Raw genomic sequence first — 22,222 nt, forward strand, 5'->3', positions numbered from 1 at the left:
TGAGGTGAGGCAGATTGTGTTGGATTGGAGTGGGGCAGATTGTTTTGGATTGGAGTGGGACAGAGTGGAGTGGGGCAGGTTATTATGGATTGGAGCAGGGCAGATTGTTTTTGGATTGGAGTTTTGCAGATTGTTGTGGATTGGAATGGGGCAGATTGTTTTGGATGGGAGTGGGGCACATTTTTGGGGGATTGCAGAGAGGAAGATTAGAGTGAGGCACATTGTTGTGTACTGGCGTGGGGCAGATTGTTTTGGACTGGAGTGAGACAGATTTGAGTGTGGGAGATTGTTTTGGTTTTTACTGGGACAGATTGGAGTGGAGCAGATTGTTTTGGATAGTAGTGAGGCAGAGTTTTTTGGGATTGTAGTGGGGCAGCCTAAAGTGGGCATTTTGTTTTGGATTGGGGCAGATGTCTTTGGATTGAAGCGGGCAGACTGTTTTGGAATGGAGTATGGCAGATTGTTTTGGATTAGAGTGGAACAGATTGGAGTGGGGCAGATTGTTTTGTATTGGAGTGGGAGAAGCTGTTTTGGCTTTGAGTGGGGCTGATTGGAGTGGGGCAGAGTGAAGTGGTGCAAGTTTGGGTGAGGTGGACTGGATTGGAGTGAGGTGGATTGGCTGGAGTGGGGCGAATAGATTAGTGTGGGGAAATTAGAGTGGGGCAGATTGTTTTGTATTGGAGTGGGAGAGATTGTTTTGGATTCGAATGGGGCTGATTGGATTGGGGCAGAGTGATGTTGTGCAGTTTGGGGTGATGTGGACTGGACTGGAGTGAGTTGGATTGGCTGGAGTGCGGCTATCAGATTGGAATGGGGAAATAAGGGTGGTGCAGATTGTTTTGAATTAGAGTGGAACAGATTGAAGTGGGGCAGACTGTTTTGTACTGGAGTGGAAGAGACTGTTTTGGCTTCGAGTGGGGCTGATTGGAGTGGGGCAGAGTGAAGTGGTGCAATTTTGGGTGAGGTGGACTGGATTTGAGGGAGGTGGATTGGCTGGAGTGGGGCGAATAGATTAGCGTGGGGAAATTAGAGTGGGGCAGATTGTTTCGGATTGGGGTGGGACAGATTGGAGTGAGGAAGATTGTTTTGGATTAGAGTGGGGTAGATTGTTTTGGATTGCAGTGAGGCAGATTGTGTTGGACTGGAGTGGGGCAGATTGGTTTGGATTGGAGTGGGGCAGATTGGTTTGGATTGGAGTGGTGCTAATTGGATTGGGGCAGATTATTTTGGTTTGCACTGGGACAGACTGGGGTGGAGCAGATTGTTTGGGATTGCAGTGGGGCAGATTGTTTTTGGACTGTGGTGGGGACAGATATTTTGGATTGTAGTGGGGAAGACTGGAGTGGGGCATAATGTTTTGGATTAGAGTGGGGAAGATTGAATTAGGGTCCACTGGATTGAATTGGGGTTGAGTGGGATAGACTGGAGTGAGGTGGATTGGAGTGGGGTGGATTGAGTGGGGTGGGTTGGATTGGATTGGGGTGTATTGGGGTGGGGTAGGGTGGATTGGAGTGAGGTGAATTGGACTGAAGTGGTGGTGATTGAACTTGAGTGAAGTGGAGTGGGTTGGACTGGGGTGGGGTGGATTTGACTGAAGTGGAGTGGAACTGAGTGGATTGAAATGGAGTGGGATATATTGGATTGAGTGGGGTGACTGGAGTGGGGTGGACTGAACGGGGCTGGATTGGATTGGAGTGGATTGGATTGGATTGAGGTGGACTGGCTTGGAGTGGGATGGATTGGAGTGGGGTGGGGTGGAATGGAGAGGAATGTAGTGAGATGGGATGGATTGAGTGAGTGAGGTGGAATGAATTGAGTGGGTGGCTTGGATAGGGTGAATTGCATTGGATAGGGTGGATTGGGGTGGGGTGGATTGGACTGGAGTGGGATGAACTGGATTTGAGTGGGGTGAATCAGATTGGTGTAGAGTGTATTGGATTGGTGTGGACTGGGGTGATTTGGGTTAGAGTGGGGTGAATTGAGGTGGTGTGGGATGGATTGGATTGGATTGGGGTGGATTAAGGTGAACTGGATTGAACTGGGGTGGATTAAGGTGGATTGGACAGGAGTGGGATTGACTGGGTTGAAGTGGGTGGATTGGGTTCAGTTGGATTGGGGTAGGCTGGATTGGAGTGAGGTGTGTTGGATTGGAATCGGTTGGAATGGGGTGGGTTGAATTGCATTGTGGTGGTTTGGAGTGGGGTGGGTTGGAGTGGAGTAGGGTGGGTTGGACTGTAGTGGGGTGTGTTGGACTGGAGTGGGTTAGAGTGTGGGGATTTGGAGTGGGGTAGATTAGACTGGGGTAGATTGGACTGGTCAGGATTGGCGTGGATTGGACTGATGTGGGGTGGACTGTGGTGGATAGAGTGGGGTCAATTGGGATGAAATGGGGTGAATTGGGATGGAGTGGGGTGGATTGGATTGGGGTGAGGTGTACTGGATTAGAGTGCAGCAGTTTGGAGTGAGGCAGACTAGAGTAGGGCAGATTGTTTTGGATTGGAGTGGGCAGATTGTTTTGGATTGGAGTGGGCAGATTCTTTTTGATTGGAGGGGGCAGATTGTTTTGGATTGGAGTAGGGCTAATTGGATTGGGGCAGATTATTTTGGTTTGCACTGGGACCGACTGGGCTGGAGCAGATTGTTTGGAATTGTAGTGGGGCAGATTGTTTTTGGACTGTGGTGGGGCCAGATTTGTTGTCTTGTAGCGGGGCAGACTGTAGTGGGGCATACTGTTTTGGGTTACAGTGGGGAAGAATGTTTTGGATTGAAGTGGGGCAGATTGGAGTGGATCGGACTGTTTTAGATTAGAGTGGAAACATTTGTTTTGGAATGGAGTTGGGCAGATTGTTTTGGATTAGAGTGGGGCAGATTGGAATGAGGCAGATTGTTTTAGATTGGGGTGTGTAATATTGTTTCCGATTGAAGTGAGGCAGGTTGGAGTGGGGTAGATTATTTTGGATTGGGGTGGGGACGATTGTTTTAGATTGGTGTGGGGCAGATTGTTGTGGACTGGAGTGAGGCAGATTGTTTTGGATTTCCGTATTAGAGTGAGGCAAATTGTTTTGGATTGAAGGAGGACAGATTGAGTTTTGGAGTGTGGTGGGTTGGGATGAGTGGAGTGGATTAGAATGGTGTGTGGCGGATAAGACTTAAGTGTGGCTGATTGGAGTGGGGCAGATTGTTTTGGGTTGGAGTGGTGCATATTGTTTTGGATTGGAGTGGGGTAGATTGGGGTATGGCAGATTGTTGTAGATTCGAGCTGGACAGACTGTTTTGGATTGGACTGGGGCAGGTTGAAGTGGGTAGATTGTTTTGGATTGGGGTGGGGCAGATTTTTGTGGATTGAAGTGGAGCAGATTGTTTTGAATTGCTGTATTGGAGTGGGGCAGTTGTTTGGGGATTGGAGTGGGGCAGATTGTTTTGGATTGGAGTGGGGCAGGTTGGTGGGTTGGGAGGATTAGAGTGTGGTGGACTTGAGTGGATTGGGGAAGTGGTTTAGAGTTGAGTGGGGCAGATTGGATTTAAGTGGGGTGGATTGTGGTGTACTGCACGATTATGTGTTAAAGTATAATTTTGACAGTTACACATAAGAAAGAAACAATGTTGATTTGCAATTTTTAAAACAAGATAATATAGTCATCTTTTGAAAACAGGGCCCATGAGCAAAAACCAGAGTGCAAAGTGAGAAAAGAAGGCTTGTCAAAATAATAATAGAGAGCTATATAAAATGTATCTTCTCAATTTTGTTTTGTCCTGCTGGGCAAGTTTTTGCTGGTTACGCGCCTTCTGTTTGCAGAACACTAGAAGTTAAAAGAAGAAAGTAGTACCTCAATCACATCTGGAGCAGCTGACCGCACTCATTAAGTTTAATCAATCAGTGCTTGGTCCCTGCTCCACAGACGGGAATGGAAACGATGATATGTCCTGCAGTGACGAATTACAATGTTGTAAAGAAGAGTGCCACGCAAGTCAACAAATGGTAAGCCACGGGCAGGCTCCAAGCCCTTTTCTAACTATACTAGCATCTCGCGAGGGATACTCATGCGCTACTGCATGCTACCGGGGGGCTCAGCTCTAAAAATAAGCATTAGCAAAGCCAATAGGCCTGGCATAGGCCGCCAGTCTTTTGGCTATGGCAACGCTTGTATTAGTTTGTCATTGTTTGTGCAAACATTATTATTGTGGAACCTTCTAGGTCCTCAATCTAAAATAAAGCAGTATTTTTTTGGATCTCATAAAGCACACATTGCCATATTATATCTTGGCAGTTAATGGACTACTTTGTATTTGAATGTGCTTCATGCAAAAGGGAAGAACACTGTCGCTCACAGTGAAGATAGCTAATGGCTAAAGTGGGATGATCCTTTTCCCCATGCTGTGTGCGTTCATGGATGAGACTTAGGGGGTCATTCTGACTCCCGCCGGCCGCGGTATCCGCAGGGCCGGCGGGAGCCGCCAGAATACCGCTGCGCGGTCACAAGACCGCCGCGGGTATTCTGGGTTTCCCGCTGGGCTGGCGGGCGACCGCCAGAAGGCCGCCCGCCAGCCCAGCGGGAAACACCCATCCACAAGGATGCCGGCTCCGAATGGAGCCGGCGGAGTGGAAGGGGTGCGACGGGTGCAGTTGCACCCGTCGCGATTTTCAGTGTCTGCGTGGCAGACACTGAAAATCATGGTGGGGCCCTGTTACGGGGGCCCCTGCAGTACCCATGCCATTGGCATGGGCACTGCAGGGGCCCCCAGGGGCCCCACGACACCCCATACCGCCATCCTGTTCCTGGCGGCCAGAACCGCCAGGAACAGGATGGCGGTATGGGGGTCGGAATCCCCATGGCGGCGCAGCAAGCTGTGCCGCCATGGAGGATTCCCCAGGGCAGCGGAAAACCGGCGGTTTTCCGTTTCTGACCGTGGCTGTACCGCCGCGATCAGAATGCCCTTGGGAGCACCGCCAGCCTGTTGGCGGTGCTCCCGCGGTCCCTGGTCCTGGCGGTCCATGACCGCCAGGGTCGGAATGACCGCCTAAATGTGAATGATACAGTTACAGACCAAAGGATGAAGAAGGCTGGCTGGAAGCCCCTATAAGTATATTATACATATCACTTTAGTAAAATCGAAAGGTGGTGGCAAATGCCAGACCTAATGAAGAAAAAAATATAGCAACTAAAAAGAAGAAATTAAATGGGGCATTGGCCCACCAGCTAAGGCTCTCAAGTGCACTACTTTTAGACATATGTGAATAAAAAAAAATGCTATTACCCACGAGGTGGGCGAATAGCTGAACTCCGCTGACTTGGCCCGGTGTTGTGGTGGGCTGAAGCAAAACATGAATGACAGTTGAACAGAGCTATCAATGAAGGGGACTCATCTAAAGTCCATCTATCTATGACTATATGTATGTATTTTTTATTTATTATTTTTTATTGCAGAAGGCTGGTGAGACAGCTAAAGCTTTCTCTGGGTCAGACCTAAATAGGAATAACTATTTTCCTCAAAAGGAAGGTAAATTTGCAATTACACAAAAAGGAAAAGATCTGTTCTAAGTCGCAATAACCACATAAATTGAACGTGACACAAAGTATGCATCATAGAAGAAAATCAGCACCACAGGCAGGAATGGGGTGGAATGCTGTACTGTGAAGTGATGAGTAAGTCAGGGTTGTGAGCTCTTTCTCGACAGTTATTTCTGTAGTGTTCTTCGCTGTTCTGCCACAGATCCTGAAATAAAGTTCTCAGCCCCAATCTGGCACAGGGCAAAGTGTTGCTCTTCTTTGTAGAGCCTATTAGCAGTTACCCTTATTGGAGGAGCAAGGGAACCTAAGATGCAGTATGCACTCCATGAGAGGACACTGTACCTTCCGGGTAAATCCCCTGATGTTCACTAGTGTTTCTACATGCACACTGGATTCAGGCAGGCAATCCTTAGGTAGAGAGCTCAAGCACTGGAGAGCTTCAAGGTGGCTGCCTCAATGCTGCCTTGGGGTCGCTGATACTCTCAAAAGCACATAAACAGTATCACCCGGACAACCACAAGGGGGCAACTGCTCCAAATGGCCATGCAGAGGTATCTAGCACCGTGTAAGAATTTGATGAACGATTTCTGCAGGAACTAGAGGTCCAATCAGCCTTTCACATTGAGTTTCAACGCAGCCAAACAATAGCAAAGAAGAACAGGAAGGGGTAGCTTCTTGGCAGCAGTGCATGCTGGGTTGAAGGGCGGTGCTCTGACAGAAGTACAGGTAGCCTGGGGATGACCAGGACAACCTGGCGGCAGTAAACCTCTGAGGGGTATTGCAGTGACGATTCCTCCCAGGCTCACTTTCGACGTAAAAAAAGGTGCTTGTGACAGCTCGCACATTTCCAGACAGTGCGTTTCACTCTCGAGTAACATCTGTTCATGCCTTCTTGCTAGAGGATACTTGATGCCAATTACACTGTGAATGGAATTACATTTTGTTGAGGTGGCCAACAGGCGGAGCCCCTAGATCTATGAGAATGCAATATACAATGAAAAAATGCACAATCTTAATACAAGTATCTAATCTGGAGATATTTCTTTTTTTAAATGAGTATAATTTATATTAAATGGCTGCATAGATCAAAATTACAAAAAATTGGTGTTTTTTAGGTAGGGCCGGATTTTAGGTCATTCATTTGGGTGTCCAAAAATGCAAGTGTTTATGGACACTGTGGCCCAGGCAGTTTATAGCCAACTTTTCGGCTTGCGAAAGGAATTCAAGTGAGGAGACTTGCTTTCCTCATGGAGTGCGGTATGGTGGTACACGACAGAGAGAAAAGGGTTGCAAATGATGTGAGATACTGACTGCCTTGCTTTTAAAATGTACAAGGGTCTTCGAGAGCCACAGAGGATGCCTTAGGCTTAAGGTGAGAAGGTGGGACATAATGCCCCTCTTTGCTTCTTTAAGATAAACGGGGGACTGGAGAGAAGGTAGGAATAGGCCCTGCACAGTAGTCATGGCCACCCGTTGGGAGATACGTATTCATGCAGGTGATGACCCAGGGATGTTGTTGAGGATGAGGGAAAGAAAGAAAGAAAGAAAGAAAGGAAGGAAGGGGAGGAGGAAAGAAAGAAAGAAAGAAAGAAAGAAAGAAAGAAAGAAAGAAAGAAAGAAAGAAAGAAAGAAAGAAAGAAAGAAAGTAGCTAGGCAGGAAGAAGAGGAGTCAAATAAAGAGGGAGGAAAGGAGATGGGGAGGACGGCGGTAGTACGAGATGCATTAACAGAAGCAAGGGAGGGCGCGCGAGAGGAAGGTAAGAAAGAAGTGAAGGTGAGTGTGGGACGGTGGAAACGTGAAGGCGTGGGAGGATGTGATGGGAGGAAGGGGGAGCTATTTTACCAAAAAGTGGCAGTCTGGCTGCTCCAGGAATCAGCAGCCGCTCCGTGCGGTGATGCCCGGTCGGAGATTGCAGGCCTCCAGAAGAGAGAAGCGGCGGACGCTGATGGATGGACGGCGCAGCCTGATTAAAAGGGATTATTGATCTGTGAAGTGACCGATACGGAGCAAGTGACATTAATGAAAGAGCCTCTGGCACGAGCCTGACAGTGCAGCGCCAGGCCCGGCTCCCAGGTATCCGGCCTGCCCATTGCTGTATCCTGAATGGAAGAGTTTTCCATCCGGGAACGGTAGGCATGTCACACGAAAGCCTGTTTAAGGAAGGTCCACGCTGTGTCAGTTAGAGTGGCTGGCTGGTGGGGAAGGACTGCGTGAAGCCGTCTTATCTAAACGTTAATTTAATTTAAGAAGCTTTTCAATTAAGATAATTTTACTCTACAACATCTATGACTACCAGATGTTTCCTCAGAGCGTTCAGGCCTGGCTCTCAGCTACCAGGGCCCGGCTCACAGCTACCAGGCCCTGGCTCACAGCTACCAGGGCCTACCAGGGCCTGGCTCACACCTGCCAAGGCATGGCTCACAGCTACCAGGGACTACCAGGGCCTGGCTCACACCTACCTAGGCCTGGCTCACACCTACCAGGACCTGGCTCACAGCTCCCAGGTCCTGGCTCACACCTACCAGGGCCTGGCTCTCAGCTACCAAGGCCTGGCTCACAGATACCAGGGCCTGGCTCACAGATACCAGGGCCCGGCTACAGATACCAGGGCCTGGCTCACACCTGCAAAGGCATGGCTCACAGCTACCAGGGCCTGGCTCACACCTGCCAAGGCATGGCTCACAGCTACCAGGGCCCGGCTCACACCTACCAGGGCCTGGCTCTCAGCTACCAGGGCCTGGCTCACAGCTATCAAGGCCTGGCTGACAGCTACCAGGGCCTGGCTCACAGCTCCCAGGGCCTGGCTCTCAGATACCAGCGCTTGCCTCACAGATACCAGGGCCTGGCTCACAGCTACCAAGGCCTGGCTCTCAGCTACCAGGGCCTGGCTCACAGCTACCAGGGCCTGGCTCTCAGATATCGGACCTACCAAGACCAGTCTCTCACTTAACAAGACCTGCCTCACAGCTGTGAGGATCTGGATCACAGCTACCAGTGCCTCAGTCCCAAATGCCGAGGCCTACCAAGTCTTGTTTCACTGCTGCCAAGGCCTGGCTCACAGCCACCCGGTCCACCAAGGCCTGTCTTACAGTTACAAAGGCCTGCTGGCTCACAGGTACTCTGGGACTCGGTTCACAACTACCAGGACCAGGCTCACAACTACCCAAGCCTGGTTCACCTCTACCAGGCACAGTTCATAAGCACCAATCAGGACCTATTTCACAACACCTACTATACAGCCTGGCTTGCTCCCAGGCTTGGGTCACAGCAACCTGGTCCAACCAATGCCTGTCTCACGGCTACTGGGGCCTGCTTACTTACAACTGTTGTGGGGCTTAGTTCACAGTTACCAGGACCTCGCATGTCATCAGTGAGCGTCATCAGTCAATTATGTCATTTAAAAGCCATGAGTGATGTAATACATGGGCATAAGTAGTACATGGTGGTGGTGCACCTTACAATTACCTTAGTAACTGGTGAATTTCAGTTTTTTGTGGTGTTAAAACATTAGATTTTTATTTTATTTCAACACCTAACTATAACGTCACTTTAAACTTTGTGTTTTTTCAGTGCATATAAATATATATATTCACTGAATAAACAAAGGTAGCAGTGCGGTTATATGTTATGTGTTGGAATGCGACACAAGCTCAAATTAAAAAAACACTAACATACACCATTTATAGTGTAGGGAAATCACTATAACTTGCGTCCCAATCGTGCACTGCTAATGACCTCACATGTTACATCAGTCACTGCTTGCACTACTTTTTCCTTTGGGGTTAAGGACTCTATGAGAGTGCATGTGTTTTCCAGCTAACTCACCTGTGTACTTCTCTCCCCCTCCTGGCACTTTGTGTTGCTCTCTGTCACCTATGTGCTTGTCCCCAACTGCTTCCACAGTGCTTTCTCTCACTTGTTGTACCTACCCTAGAACGCAAGCTCCACGTTGCTTCAGTTTCCCCACACTCCATTATTTCCAGACACCCTTGCTCTCCGTGTTGCTTCCTGCTACCCATACCCTCCATGTTAATTTGCTCAGATGTAGCCCTTCATGTTGTTTCCGCCTCCTGCATCCTTTGTGGTGCCTCACCCACCAATGTCCTTTTTGATGCTTCCCTCAACCACATCCTTAGTGATGCTCACCCCACCCATGTCTTTTTTAATGCTTACCCCACTTGTACCCTCTGTGAGGCTCCCCCACCAACGCTTCAAACTAAAATTGTTTATAAAATGTATCCAACTTGATAAATTTAATAAAAGTGCTTGCTTTATTTTGTAGGCACAGGCATGCATGGTGCACTCAACTACAAAATGACACAGCTGTCTTACCATGGCACCTTTTTGTGTTTTCTTTAGCCTAAGTCTGAAAGGCAAGTCCAATTGGCTTTGCCAATGCTTGGCTTTTTTTGCAATGGGTCATTTTTGTTAACTTATTTTTTGGAAACCTTTGCATGCCTTTTTATAAACAACAGCCTTCTTTTTTTACTAATGCCACACTTTTAATGTCTATTGCACGTTTGAAAAAAAGAAAGGAAAATAACACCACAGGCTTATGAAGGTCATACCAATGTCTTAGCCAATGCTAATTTGGCTAAGGATGTGCCCAGTAAAGTAGTGCCTGAGATGAGTGAAGGTGTTGAGAGAAATGAGATGTTGTTGGAGCTAGGTCTTCATCGTCGGTACTGACCGAGCACACACAACTGCCTGGTACTGAATGGGTTTTGAGCTGGTATATCTCGGCACATAGAAAGATCTGGGGCAGGCTCGGCTTCTAACCCCTCTGGTAACCCAAGATGAGCGTGTTTCTGTTCCTGCGGCGGTTTTTAGTCTCGTCTGACCCTCGATAACAATCAACCAGGAAAACAGGAGATCAAAGGGAAAGGCACAAAAGAGGAAATTGATGGTTCTGTGCAGTAATTGATGTCACTGCGCCGCCGTCAATGGGATGTCACCTCCCTCGCATCATTAGCAAGGAGGCCTCTCGCCTCAAAACTGTCAACAGCTTATTAGGAGAGGCTCTGAGAAAAGCACTGCGGAGACTGTCAGGCAGTGAAAGCTGCTCTGGCGGGAGAGGGGAAATAGTTAAACCTGGCCAGCGCGCGCGCCGGGCCACGGGAGCATTAGAGACAGGGTGAGCGCGGAGACAAGCGTCGGTGAGGACAGGCTGACCCACTTCAGTGTTTAACAGGGGAGCGCAAGGCCCCGGGTCACCAGTCCAGTCCGGGAGGTAAGGGTACGGGACCGCAGAGCCGCGGGTCACTAGGACTGGCTAGTCCTGCCCTGGTATCAAAGGTATGGAAGCGCAGACCTCGGGGGCACTAGGACGGCGGGTGCGTCAAGTCATGATAAATGGGGGGGGGCGCATTATAAATCAGCATAGAGCAGGGCGCATTAGAGCCTCTTAAGCGCCCCCGAGCGCTCCCCTCCAAACCTCCTCTCCCCAACCTGCTGCACGGCCGGGGGCTGCGCTGAAATCTCGTTAAATATTTCACGGCTGCTTTTGAGTCATAAAAACACAAAATCCCGTCGGCATAACAACCGGCGGGGGCGGGGGAAGGGTGGGGGCGCCTCGAGCCCCGCTGGGCCTCGCGGGGGCTCCTGAGAGGAGATGAGGACAAGCCTCCTGGCAGGGGAGCGAAGGTGGCAAGGGAGGAGGCTTCCGGGGCTGGGAGGATACCGCAGGGTATGGGGTGGGCATGGGGGGTTCAGGGGATGGAATCTGGCAGGGTACGGCCGCCCGCAGGGGGTGGATGGCAGACTGGGGTGGTGACCAACAGGGGCAAAAAGACCTGGAAGTGATCAGCTACTCGCTCATGAACTGGAAAACTTGAGAGCGCCGAAGGCGATGGGAGGCTGGCAGTGAATGACAGCCGACAGACCGGTGCTTGGGCTTTGGAGTGACAGGCAATAGAGTATTGGCAACTTGTTGATGCAGCGCACCGTATCCTTTTGTCACCGTAATATATATAGAATAACTGTTTTTAATAAAATGGGCCACTTGGAAAGTTATGCTACACCGCTACACTCCAGGCCACTGGAATAATGCAACAGTGGACGACCACATTATGCGGCATGGTTGATTAAAGAATGCAGACCTGTCCCAATATTACTAGATTTTGACACCAAATGGTAGGTATTTTGGCTTGCATGTCCACCCGATAGCTGCCTGCAGTACAGGCTGGATTTCTGCCAGCATATGAGTCTGGATGGCCCATGCAGGACCACATCCTTGTCCAGAAGGATTCTAACTATCACTCCTTCCTGCCTCAAATGTATACATAGACACAGTGACAAAAACATGATGCTAGCCCAACAGTAGTCCTTGCACATGACATTAACATATCCATACAAGCCACATGGCAGTCACGCTCTTCTATCCGTGGCACTCCCAGGGAGTAGCGTGGCAATCATCTCAAAACATTTCAGATCCTAGCCAGTGGTAAGTGATACATGCATAATGCAACAAAACAATAAAATACAATGTATGTTACAGTGTATGGTGTGCAGTAGCCTATGTGTGGTGTGAGATGCCCTTTGTGTGGTGAAATGCTCTACTCGTGGTGTGGATCCCCTTCTATGTGGAGTCATGTGCCCTATGTGTAAAGTGTAGCGTCTTATGGGTAGTGTCAAAGGTCATGCGTGTGGGCTCCTGTAATGATGTAAGTGCTCCTGTTTGTGATTGAATGCTCATTTGTGTGTGGTCACGTGTGTTGTGTGAAATGCCCTATGTATGGTTTGAGATTCCATATATGGTATGGTGTCTAGTGTGAGGTGCCCTGTGTGTGTTGTGAGTGGTCCTGTGTTGTGTGATGTGTCCTTTGTGTGGTGGGAGATGCCCTATGTGCAGTGCAAGATGCCCTTTGTGTGGTGAGATGAGATATTCCTGGCCTGTGTAGTCGCATGCTTGGTGTGAGTTGCCCCACATGTGGTGGGTCTATGGTCCCTCATTAAAAGTCCTTACCTACTGCTGAGTTGTGCATTCAAGAAGGTCGGACTGGGAACCAAAAGCAACCCGAAAATTGTCAGACCATCCACAATACTGCATACAGCGATTGAGCGCAGCGAGAAGCCTGACTAGTGCAGGGAAATTTGGTGGGGGTCTCCCCCCAAGAAATGTTTGAAATACATTTCAAATGTAGTGTTTTTTACAATACATTTTTCATTATAGAACCTTGCCCAATCCTTGAATGAATGAAAGGAGTTTGGAAACAGAGCTGCAAGGCTCAATGAACGAATAGTTGGATAATGAGAAGCGGGTGGAGGAATTAATTCAAGAATTGATGACAATTAATTAAGACTTTTTGATATACAGAGTAAATAGTCTCAATGCAGTGGCCAAGGGTGGTTTTCATTTTAGCATCTGCATTAAAACATCACGCTCCCGACACACTACCACCCCCAATCCCTTTGAAACATGCTTAGCCTGAATGCATTAAACACAGTGCACTGATGTAGCACCTCGTAGAATTAAACAAAAGCATCAAGCATTGATCTAAAATGGGAGAAATAACAAGACAGCCATGTAGTGGCTGAACTGCAAAAAACAACATGCATCAATCCTTGCCACCACCTGACCACACAGGATGAGCCTAAGCAATGACCCCTCGCATGGTGCCTTCCCCTCTCCATCACCACAAGAGAGCACCTCAAAATACATCAGCCCAGACTATGCGCTGCACAAAAACAAAAGACCATAATGTTACTTCATCCACAGCAACACTACAAGCCACGCACAGGGGACAAAAGACAGCGCTGCACCAGAATCACCAATAGCACCAGCTCCAGGGCAGTGGTGGTGGGGGCTTGAATGGTTTGACGCTCATGACAAGAATCTGTCACTTCCGACAGTTGCCACCTATTTGGATGATACAGTCTGATACACCAAACTGAAATGAGCTGCAAAAATGACAATATAAAGAAATAAAAGATAGACTTCATTTTATATGTACTGGACTCTCTGAGGCAAACGCCTACAGCAGACACCTCTTCCCCTTCCACCGAAAGCCCCGAATGTCAGCGCTCCTGTGAAGGAGACACTAATCACCCAAATTCAAAACCATTTATTTAGCATTATTTTTGAAGTGCAGAAGCGCTGCAGGCAGGGATCGTGGCCCCATTGTCTTCAGCAACAAAACCATCCCACACCAGAAGCCTGACACCAACTTCTACTCTGCTAACCAGGGGTCGAAGTGGGCGGGATTGGTGGGGCACGACGTACCCCTACTTTCCTGATTTATGAAAAAACGTACCCCTAATTTTTGTAAAAGGACAACCGTGGGACGGTTAATACCTATATTATAATTGCGCTTCAGCTGAAGCTTCATGTAGTGAGTCTCCTGTGCTGTGAAACCAACGCTGGGCAGACAGCTAAACAAGCCTTCCTGCCAGGGTACCTGCACAACAATATAATCTGCAAATGTATAGAGTCAACTGGAAAGCTTGGGAGCTGGCATTGACTTTATCTGATCAAATCACTCAAAGCTTTGGATGACAAAGATTTATTTTTGAGTGGTGGTGCAAAGACTTAGCAACTGAAGTGTGAAGTTCATGTTTTTAATTGAAACTGTATTTATGTAGCGCTTACTACCTCCATGAGGTGTTGAAGGGACAGTTATGTAAAAGAAATTGCATTAAGTACAGTTCGGGTGATTTCAAAATCTATATTTTGGAAGCACCCTTAACTAATAGAGGTTTCATAATGTACTGTGGTGCATTTCCCACCCAAGTAAAAAAAAAAAAAATGTATTTTTCCTTTAAGCTGTGTTTTATTTTATATGTAGCTATATAGCTACCTGGCGGTGAAAGTCCCAAAAAACTTATAGAATATTGTGGTTGTTTAAGTCAAACCTTTGACACCCACCTCCGCAATCAGTGATGCCACCCCATTGCATGCAGCATCACAGTTCCCATACTTCTGTTAGGTCGAGTGTGCAAGCACTTTGACCTGTTGTAAGAATTGTGGACTATTAACCACACCACCACACACCCATCACTTTCACTCGTTTGTGGGCTTGCCTTTCAAGATTCCTTTGTTATCATTGGTAAATGCTTTACATTTGTCCCTCCTTGGGGCAGTTTTGTTACCACCTCGCAAACTGCCCCTGCTACATGGATAATTGCACAATTGCAAATACATTTGACTGTGAGCAAACCTCTTTTTACTTTTGTGTCTCTCCTTCGCACTCATGCTCATGGCGGCCATGACGCTTTGAATTGGCTCACTTATATCAACCATTTTATCTTTCATTTTCAATTTAAGTGGCAAGAAAAGTCCAGTTAGGAATTTACAACGCTAATAGCTCTAACTCAAGCAAATGCGAAAGCCATTGCATTGTAAATGCTTGTTTAATGCACTTCGACCACTACTGCCAACCCACTGAGAAAACTCCAGGTTCCCAGTAGTGCCAGTCTGGGTGTTCCCTCAGAGCAGATCTTATTCACACCCTTTTTTCTGCAAAGAAATCCCAGGCTCCTCTTGCCTTGCATGCTCTCCACGTTCCAAGTGTTTGTATTTTTTCTTGCCTTGTCACACACGCTTTAGGTATGGTTCTTGACACACACGTTAATAAAGAACAATTTCAAACAGTATAATTATGTTTATAAAGCTATCATAAGGATTGACATGTTACACACTTTTCCAGCAGCATAGCTCGACACGCGGTAAAAGATGCATAACAAATAATACAGAATGCGGGGAAAGCGAAAAGGGATCTGTGCAAAGGGGAAGTGAGGCTATATTGTCCTCTCCTAGGGCCAGATGTAGGAAACAGATTGCGACTCGCAAACGGCAAAAATTGCCGTTTGCGAGTCGCAAACCGGAGTTTCCTATGCAGAAATGCATTTTGCGAGTCGGAACCGACTCGCAAAATACATTTCGGACTCGCAAATAGGAAGGGGTGTTCCCTTCCTATTTGCGACTAGCAGTGGGAGGCAATTCCATTTGCGACCGCGTATGCGGTCGCAAATGGAGTCGCAGTTACCATCCACTTGAAGTGGATGGTAACCCACTCGCAAATTGGAAGGGGTCCCCATGGGACCCCTTCCCCTTTGTGAATGGACCCCAAAATATTTTTTCAGGGCAGGTAGTGGTCCAAGGGACCACTACCTGCCCTGAAAAAATACCGAAACAAAAGGTTTCGGATTTTTTTTTAAGTGCAGCTCGTTTTCCTTTAAGGAAAACGGGCTACGCTTGAAAAAAAAAACTGCTTTATTAACAAGCAGTCACAGACATGGAGGTCTGCTGACTACAGCAGGCCTCCATGTCAGTGAGTGCCCATAGTCGCTATGGGGCCGCAATTTGCGACCCACCCCATTAATATTAATGAGGTGGGTCTTTGCGACCCCATAGCGACTCGCAGAAGGTGTCTGAGACACCTTTCTGCATTAGGTTTTGCGACTCGGAAATTGCGAGTCGCTCGGAGTCGCAATTTCCGAGTCGCAAATCCTATTGTTGCTACATCTGGCCCCTAGTTACTACTGAAGAATATACCTCAGCCTACATTACTTCACACCCGAGTAGCATCGCCCTCTAGAAAGGGCCAGCAGTTTATGGGCACTATCCCAGACTCCAAATGCCTCTGAATTGTAAAGAAGACCTACAGGCTGTAAACTATAGCACCTTTACTCTATATATAGGCACAGGAATATTAGAGGTTTAAAGTTAAGGATAGAATCTGGGAAAATAATGAGTATAAGATCATGGTAAGAAATAAGATTTGAGTTAGAAACATAAAAGAAATTAGATTATTATTTGGATGGGTGTAGGAACGTGGATTATCATGTGATGTAGTTGTGAGACTTCACCAGGTAATAATGTCACAATCTTTATTAGGTCCAGTTAGGTTTCTTTAACAAAGCCCTTAACTCAGTTCTGGGTAGCTGTGGCACACAACAGTCAGGCTTAATCAAAGGAAAAAACGTAAAGCTGCCAAAAGAGTTAATAAGTATGCAGGACAACACAGTAAAAATCCATCACTAATTTATGAAAAGAGTGTATGTGTTTATTGTAAAATAGAATTCTAAAACAGCAAAAATCTATTAGGAGAAACCGAAGATGAGATTTTTCAAAGGTAAATAAATTATTTTCGTAAAGATGCAATAAATCGTGATTGGTTGAGCAGTTTTTAGCCAACTGGCTAGGGCAGCTACTTCTATTAAACAGGGTGGGGCCATTCACAGGGGCCACTAAGGTCCAGGGGCACATCTACATGTCACTTCCAGCAGTCTTAGGGTCCCCATTGCCTTTTTCTCCTTTAGCGCGGCCCAGCCAAAAAGTGGTCCTGATGTTGAGATGCTAAAGACACAAAGGAGGTGCAGTGAGTTTTCCTGGGGCCACTGTGGCATCCACAAACTTTGAGGGTCATATCTGGGCTTTGGACTCGATCTTTCATGATGCATTCAGGGAGTCCGGATCAAGTCCATTTGTCATCGGTCAACAAGTCTCTCAGTTACACCACATCTAGCAGTAGCTTCATGAGGCTGAAGCTTAACAAGAGGCTACCCAACTAGCCCTTGGAGTTCCTTCTTCTGTTCTGGGACAAGTGGAGCTTTTTTCCACAAGAATCCTTTTTGCGGATCCCTTGGATCCAGCAGGTGCAGTCCAGTCTTTAGTGCAGGTTCTCCTTGCTGGGTTCAGGGAACAGCAGGACAGTCCTTCTTCTGTCGTCTTTCCAGTCCAGTCGTGCGATGAGGACTGTGGAACTAGATTGCCAGCTTTATGCCATCTTCTCATTTGTGGTAGAGGAGGAGTCACTAGCCAATTGGGCAAAAGTTCCCTTGAGGCAACTTTTCCACTCTACATTTCTTCCTACGTTTCCTTGGCTACTAAACAATCACAGGATACCCCTCTCTACCCAAATCCAAGATGATGCCAGAGGTCAAAGTGGGTGGGATGTCGAGGGGGGGCACGACATGCCCATACTTTTTAAAATTACCATGAACTGTTCCTTTACTGTTCTTAAAAGATGACCATCCCGGGAAAGTTAATTCCAAGAGCTGAGATGCCTCAGCTGAAGTAAAAGCAATGGAGTATTCTGTTATATAAAGCAGAGAAAGAGACAAACAGCTAAACAAGAAACAAGGTTTCTTGCCTGCTGCCTGAAAGAATTGTAAATGTGTAAAATTGGTTAACCTGAAGATGTGAAGGCTGCTTCAAAGCCGGTATTACTTTAATTGATGGTGTGATCTGGAGCTTAGAGATGACAAAGATTTAGGGCCTCATTAGGAGTTCGGAGGTCAGACAGCCAGAACTCCAATACAGACAGTGGGGAGGTGGCCGTCAAGACGGTGGCCTAACCACTGCCATATTACAATATTTCCACTGGACTGACTGGTGGAAACAGTGCAATGGCCTCAGCTCTCAGAGAGAGCTGAGGCCAGTGTCACCGCACACATCACCCTCGGAATGCGCACGGTCTGCCATTGCAGACGTGTGCATTCCAAGGGTGCTGACAGGGGGACCCCTGCACTGCCCACAACATGGCCATGGGTAGTGCAGGGGCCCCCCTGTGGCCCCAACTCTGCCTTTCTGCCAGCCTTTTCGTAGCAGGGACCCTGCCATGAAAAGGCTAGCAGAAAGGAAAGTCTTGATCAGCACGATGGTGCCGTACTCAGCACCACCGTTGCTGACCCTGACTTTCACCGCCACCAACCCATCAGGATCGGATCGCCAGGACCGTAATCTGGTGGTTGGACCGCCAGGGATGCTGCGGTCAGACCTCCACAGCGGGTTCGGCGGTCGTATGGATCGCCGTACCTGTAATCAGGCCCTAATTCTTTTTGAGAAGTATTGTACAGGTATTATCAGCTGAGTTTTGGAATGTGTGCTTTTAATGGACAGTAGGTATAGTCTGCTTATTATTAAAATCTATATCTTGCCAGCATTTTTTAAATCTTAAACCTAAATGTTTTAGCATAGCTTGTGGTAGTCTACCTTATGCTGTGTGTAAAGTTTTTAAAATAATGACTTACATGGTCACAGTGCTTTCTGTGAAAGGCTGGGATCTCGCACAACTAAAAACTATTCCCTACTGCACCAACCAGGATTCAAATCTCTTGCTGTCCGGCTACACACACAGACATCGGCAGTTACTGCATTAACAAACTGAGGTTTCATAACATAAAATATTTAATTTCCTATTGACTAGTTTAACTTGCAGTTATTTTTCATTTAAGGTGTGCATCATTTTAAATGCAGTTACCTGAAGTTAAAAGACCAACAAATTAATTACTGAATATTTTGTATTTTTTAGCCATGCCTTTGATTCCCTTCCCCATACCCACTGACCCCACTCACATTGCACTCAGGATCACAGTTCCCATACCTTTCTAAATGCAGTTCCACCATTGGATGGCACAAGCCTTCTTCCCCTGTGAAAAGCCCTGGGCACACCCCTGAGGTGTACCCAGCATAGTGAGCCATTCCGCCTGGAAAACCGGATCTGCAACAGGTCTTCTCCCCCTGGAGGAGACGCAGGTCTGTCTGCCTATACCAAGGAATGGGACAGACAAAGGTGATCACCATTACTTCACTGAGGTGGTAGCCTCCTTGAATGTTGGCCATTTGTGGTCACCACAGTGTAGTCGTCCTGGTGGGGGAAGTCACACCTCCCACCAGCAATTGTCTTTGTTCCCTCTTCCTGGGAGTGCTTCACATTCCCCAGCAGGGGGGCAGCATGTTGTCTCGGGAGACGAGTGCTGCAGATAGACAGGAAAGGCTGCTGGAGGTTCATGGAACAATGAGGTAACTTTCTAAAGACATCTTTCTATTAAATGTTTTGTTAAATTCAGTCTCAGTAATGAATTAGGTTTAATGTAACAATTAATTTGATACCTTGGAGTAACATCTTTGATGGTCCCAAATGGAAGTTAGCATTTAGCGTGGTGACTTTTGAAAATCTGTGTTAGGGCACAGGATCACTGGACTTTCTACAGTGAAATCAGCGATTTCATGTTTTCACTGTCCGGGAATGTTAAACACAAAATGAACATGCCATTTTTAATATTAAGCACCCTGCCAGGTGAGCTACAAAGGCGTTCCCTATTGGTGGCTTATTAATATTAAAAGTGAAGGACTTGACCTGGGAAAAGGCCGTAATTTGGTGTGTGGAATTGGCAGTGTTAAAGTTGCCGGATCATGCTGCATGCAGTAGCCGGCCTAGAGACGCATTTTCACCTTGCCACTGCAGTGGTGGCACAATTAAGTGCTACAGTCACTAGTGACATTTAACTTAATAACCCTAGGTACCACTGGCACCATTTACTAGGCACTTTTAGGTAAGTTAAATGAGTCAATCAGGTATTAGCCAATTGTACAAGTACTTTGGGGGGGTGTAAGGGCACATGCGCTAGTGCCTGGGCAGGAGGGCTCAGTGCGTTGGAAAGTAGAAAACCAGCAGCATCAGTCGAGAAACTTGGGGGATTCTACAAAAGAGGTCCTTTCCTACAGTGGATGTCTACCCACTCCAAGAAATTATCACAGCCTTAGTCATGATAAACCTTAAAAGTTATGAAATTAACCTGATCTCAACCCACTGGTAGTTGTGGCACAGACCAGACGGGGTTAACTTAGGGAAATGTGTAAAGTATTCATGCAGTTCTAAAACAGTAATAAAGTCCAAATGCAAAACAACAACAAATTCCAAATGAATTAGAAAAATAGAGTAAAATGTAATAAGCAGAAAGAAACCTACATGACAAATACTGAAACCAGGGAATATTATTAGGTTTATTAATTTTGAAAGATTTAAGCGTAATTAGCATGAAAAAGGCTAAAGCACCAATAGTAATCAGTGGTCATGGTAGACTGAGGCCTAGGCACCACTTTAGCCTTACAGTGAGGGAGAGCGAGTCAGATACACCAAACAGGCTTTCCCTGGTCAAAGGTTTTATCTTCTTATTTAGTCTTTCAAGTCCCAATCCACCACAGGAGTGCACTTCTAACTACCACAGGACGTCAAGGAAAGCAATTAGAGACTCACATTGTGTCAAGCAGAGGCCAGTGGCCCGGTCCAGTCCGAATCCAGTTGCCACTCTTCAGCTTAGTACTTCCAGGAAAAGTCCTCTTGCAGCTTGTTGACTCCCTGTTGCCACACAGGTGATCACCCAACTGACCTTAGAGGCCACTTTGTCATTGTTATAAAAGGGAGCAGGACCAGTCCTTTGGGGCTCCTCTGTTATTCTGCAAGTCCAGAAAGTGTTCTAAAGTATGCACATGGAGGTGCCACTTTTATGCCTAGAACTAGCTAAGGGGATGAGGTGACTCCTGAATGCGCCCTAACCAATGGGGTAAATGTTCCCAGGGCCAAGCCTACTCACTTTGTCTACAGTTCCTATTTGCCTAACTGCAAACAGACCAAAAATGCCATGTGTCATGGTGTTTTCAAGATTGTGAACATCTTTGGCCACACTAAAATGGGCTCTGGTCTTGGTTGAGTGTGGGGGGAGAATGCCTTTGTAATCCTAGCATCCTCTTACATCTAACACTAAAGTCCAGATTAAGAAAGGAGCTGTACCCACAACAAACCCAGAGACAAAAGTCAGGTAGGACAAAAGTATGGTCCTCCAGCAATCAAACATTTGATACACAAGAATTGTCTTGGCACCCTGCTCCATCCCTTTCAAGTATGACCCAAGTGTTACATGTCGCTCAACAGACCTGTCAAAGAGGATTTGACAATGTAATGTCAAAAAGTATGCCCACAGCCCGACCCTGCATATTTTGTGGATTTCAGAGGAGCCATATCTCCCCATTCATTTCAGCTGACTGTATGCTCCTATGAGGCATTTCACACCTTTCAACGCATATTGAAGGCTGAGCACAGGCTGAGAGTTGGCAGGGGATTATATTAATTAGCCTTCTAACAGTCAAGCATGTAAAGGTTACTTTTCCAAAAGTTTATTTTCATTAATATTTATTAAAAACCCAACTTTACAATTGATTCTGATTTTAATAACTATTAAAAAACAGTGCATTAATTATTTCTCTAGCTGGTCCCTTTTCCGAGGTAAAGTATTGGTTTTAAATATTTCTTCCCAGTTTTCTTCTATGGGCCAGCCTGCATTCCAACAGTGTGTAGGGAAGTACCCTCTTTGTGGCATGGTTACCTCACTTTTTCCCTGCTGTCAGTGTGTTTGTGACTGTGTTCGCTGGGATCCTGCTAACAAGGGCCCCAGGGGCTGTGCTCTCTCCCTCTAAATTTGGTTGCTTAGGACATTTGGTGCCCTTCTTGCATAAACCGGTTTGCACCAGTCCAGGGACCCCAATCCCTGCTCTGGCTCGAAACTGGACAATGGAAAGGGGAGTACCTACTCCCCTGTCCATCTCCACCCCAGGGATGGTGCCCAGAGCTCCTCCAGGTGGCCACTTGATTCTGCCATTTTGAATCTAAGGTGGGCAGAGGCACCCGGGAGCATCTGAGTGGCCATGTCAGGCAGGTGACATCACAGCCCCCTCCTGATAGGTAGTCACCCTGTTAAGTGACCAGTCCCCTTTCCTGGGGTATTTAGGGTCTCCCTCCAGGGGTGGGGTGGGTCTTCAGATTTGTTGTGCAAGATCCCAGCAGGACTCATCTGCATCGTTTACTTCATCTTCTGGCCACCGGGACTGCAACTAGACCCTCCAGGAACCTACAATCTGCAACTCCAGTGACGACTCCGCTCTGCAACATTGTTTCTCTGGCTCCTTCCAGCAACTGCAACATTTCCCTAG

The 22,222-nt window shown here is 47.2% G+C and overlaps 1 protein-coding gene and 1 long non-coding RNA gene across 2 annotated transcripts in view; one reads left to right on the top strand and one right to left on the bottom strand.

Annotated features, from left to right (window-relative positions):
- CACNA1I (calcium voltage-gated channel subunit alpha1 I) overlaps positions 1 to 22,222 on the bottom strand; it is an 842,691-nt gene that overhangs the window by 663,760 nt on the left and 156,709 nt on the right. The gene's annotated exons all lie outside the window — the stretch shown is intronic.
- LOC138292589 (uncharacterized) overlaps positions 10,644 to 22,222 on the top strand; it is a 204,146-nt gene continuing 192,567 nt past the window's right edge. The window contains exon 1 of the long non-coding RNA XR_011202731.1: positions 10,644 to 10,741. This is a non-coding gene — a long non-coding RNA (uncharacterized lncRNA). The remainder of the gene's footprint in view (positions 10,742 to 22,222) is intronic.

The sequence above is a fragment of the Pleurodeles waltl genome, chromosome 4_2, assembly GCF_031143425.1.
Source record: "Pleurodeles waltl isolate 20211129_DDA chromosome 4_2, aPleWal1.hap1.20221129, whole genome shotgun sequence".
NCBI classification, from domain to species: Eukaryota; Metazoa; Chordata; class Amphibia; order Caudata; family Salamandridae; genus Pleurodeles; species Pleurodeles waltl.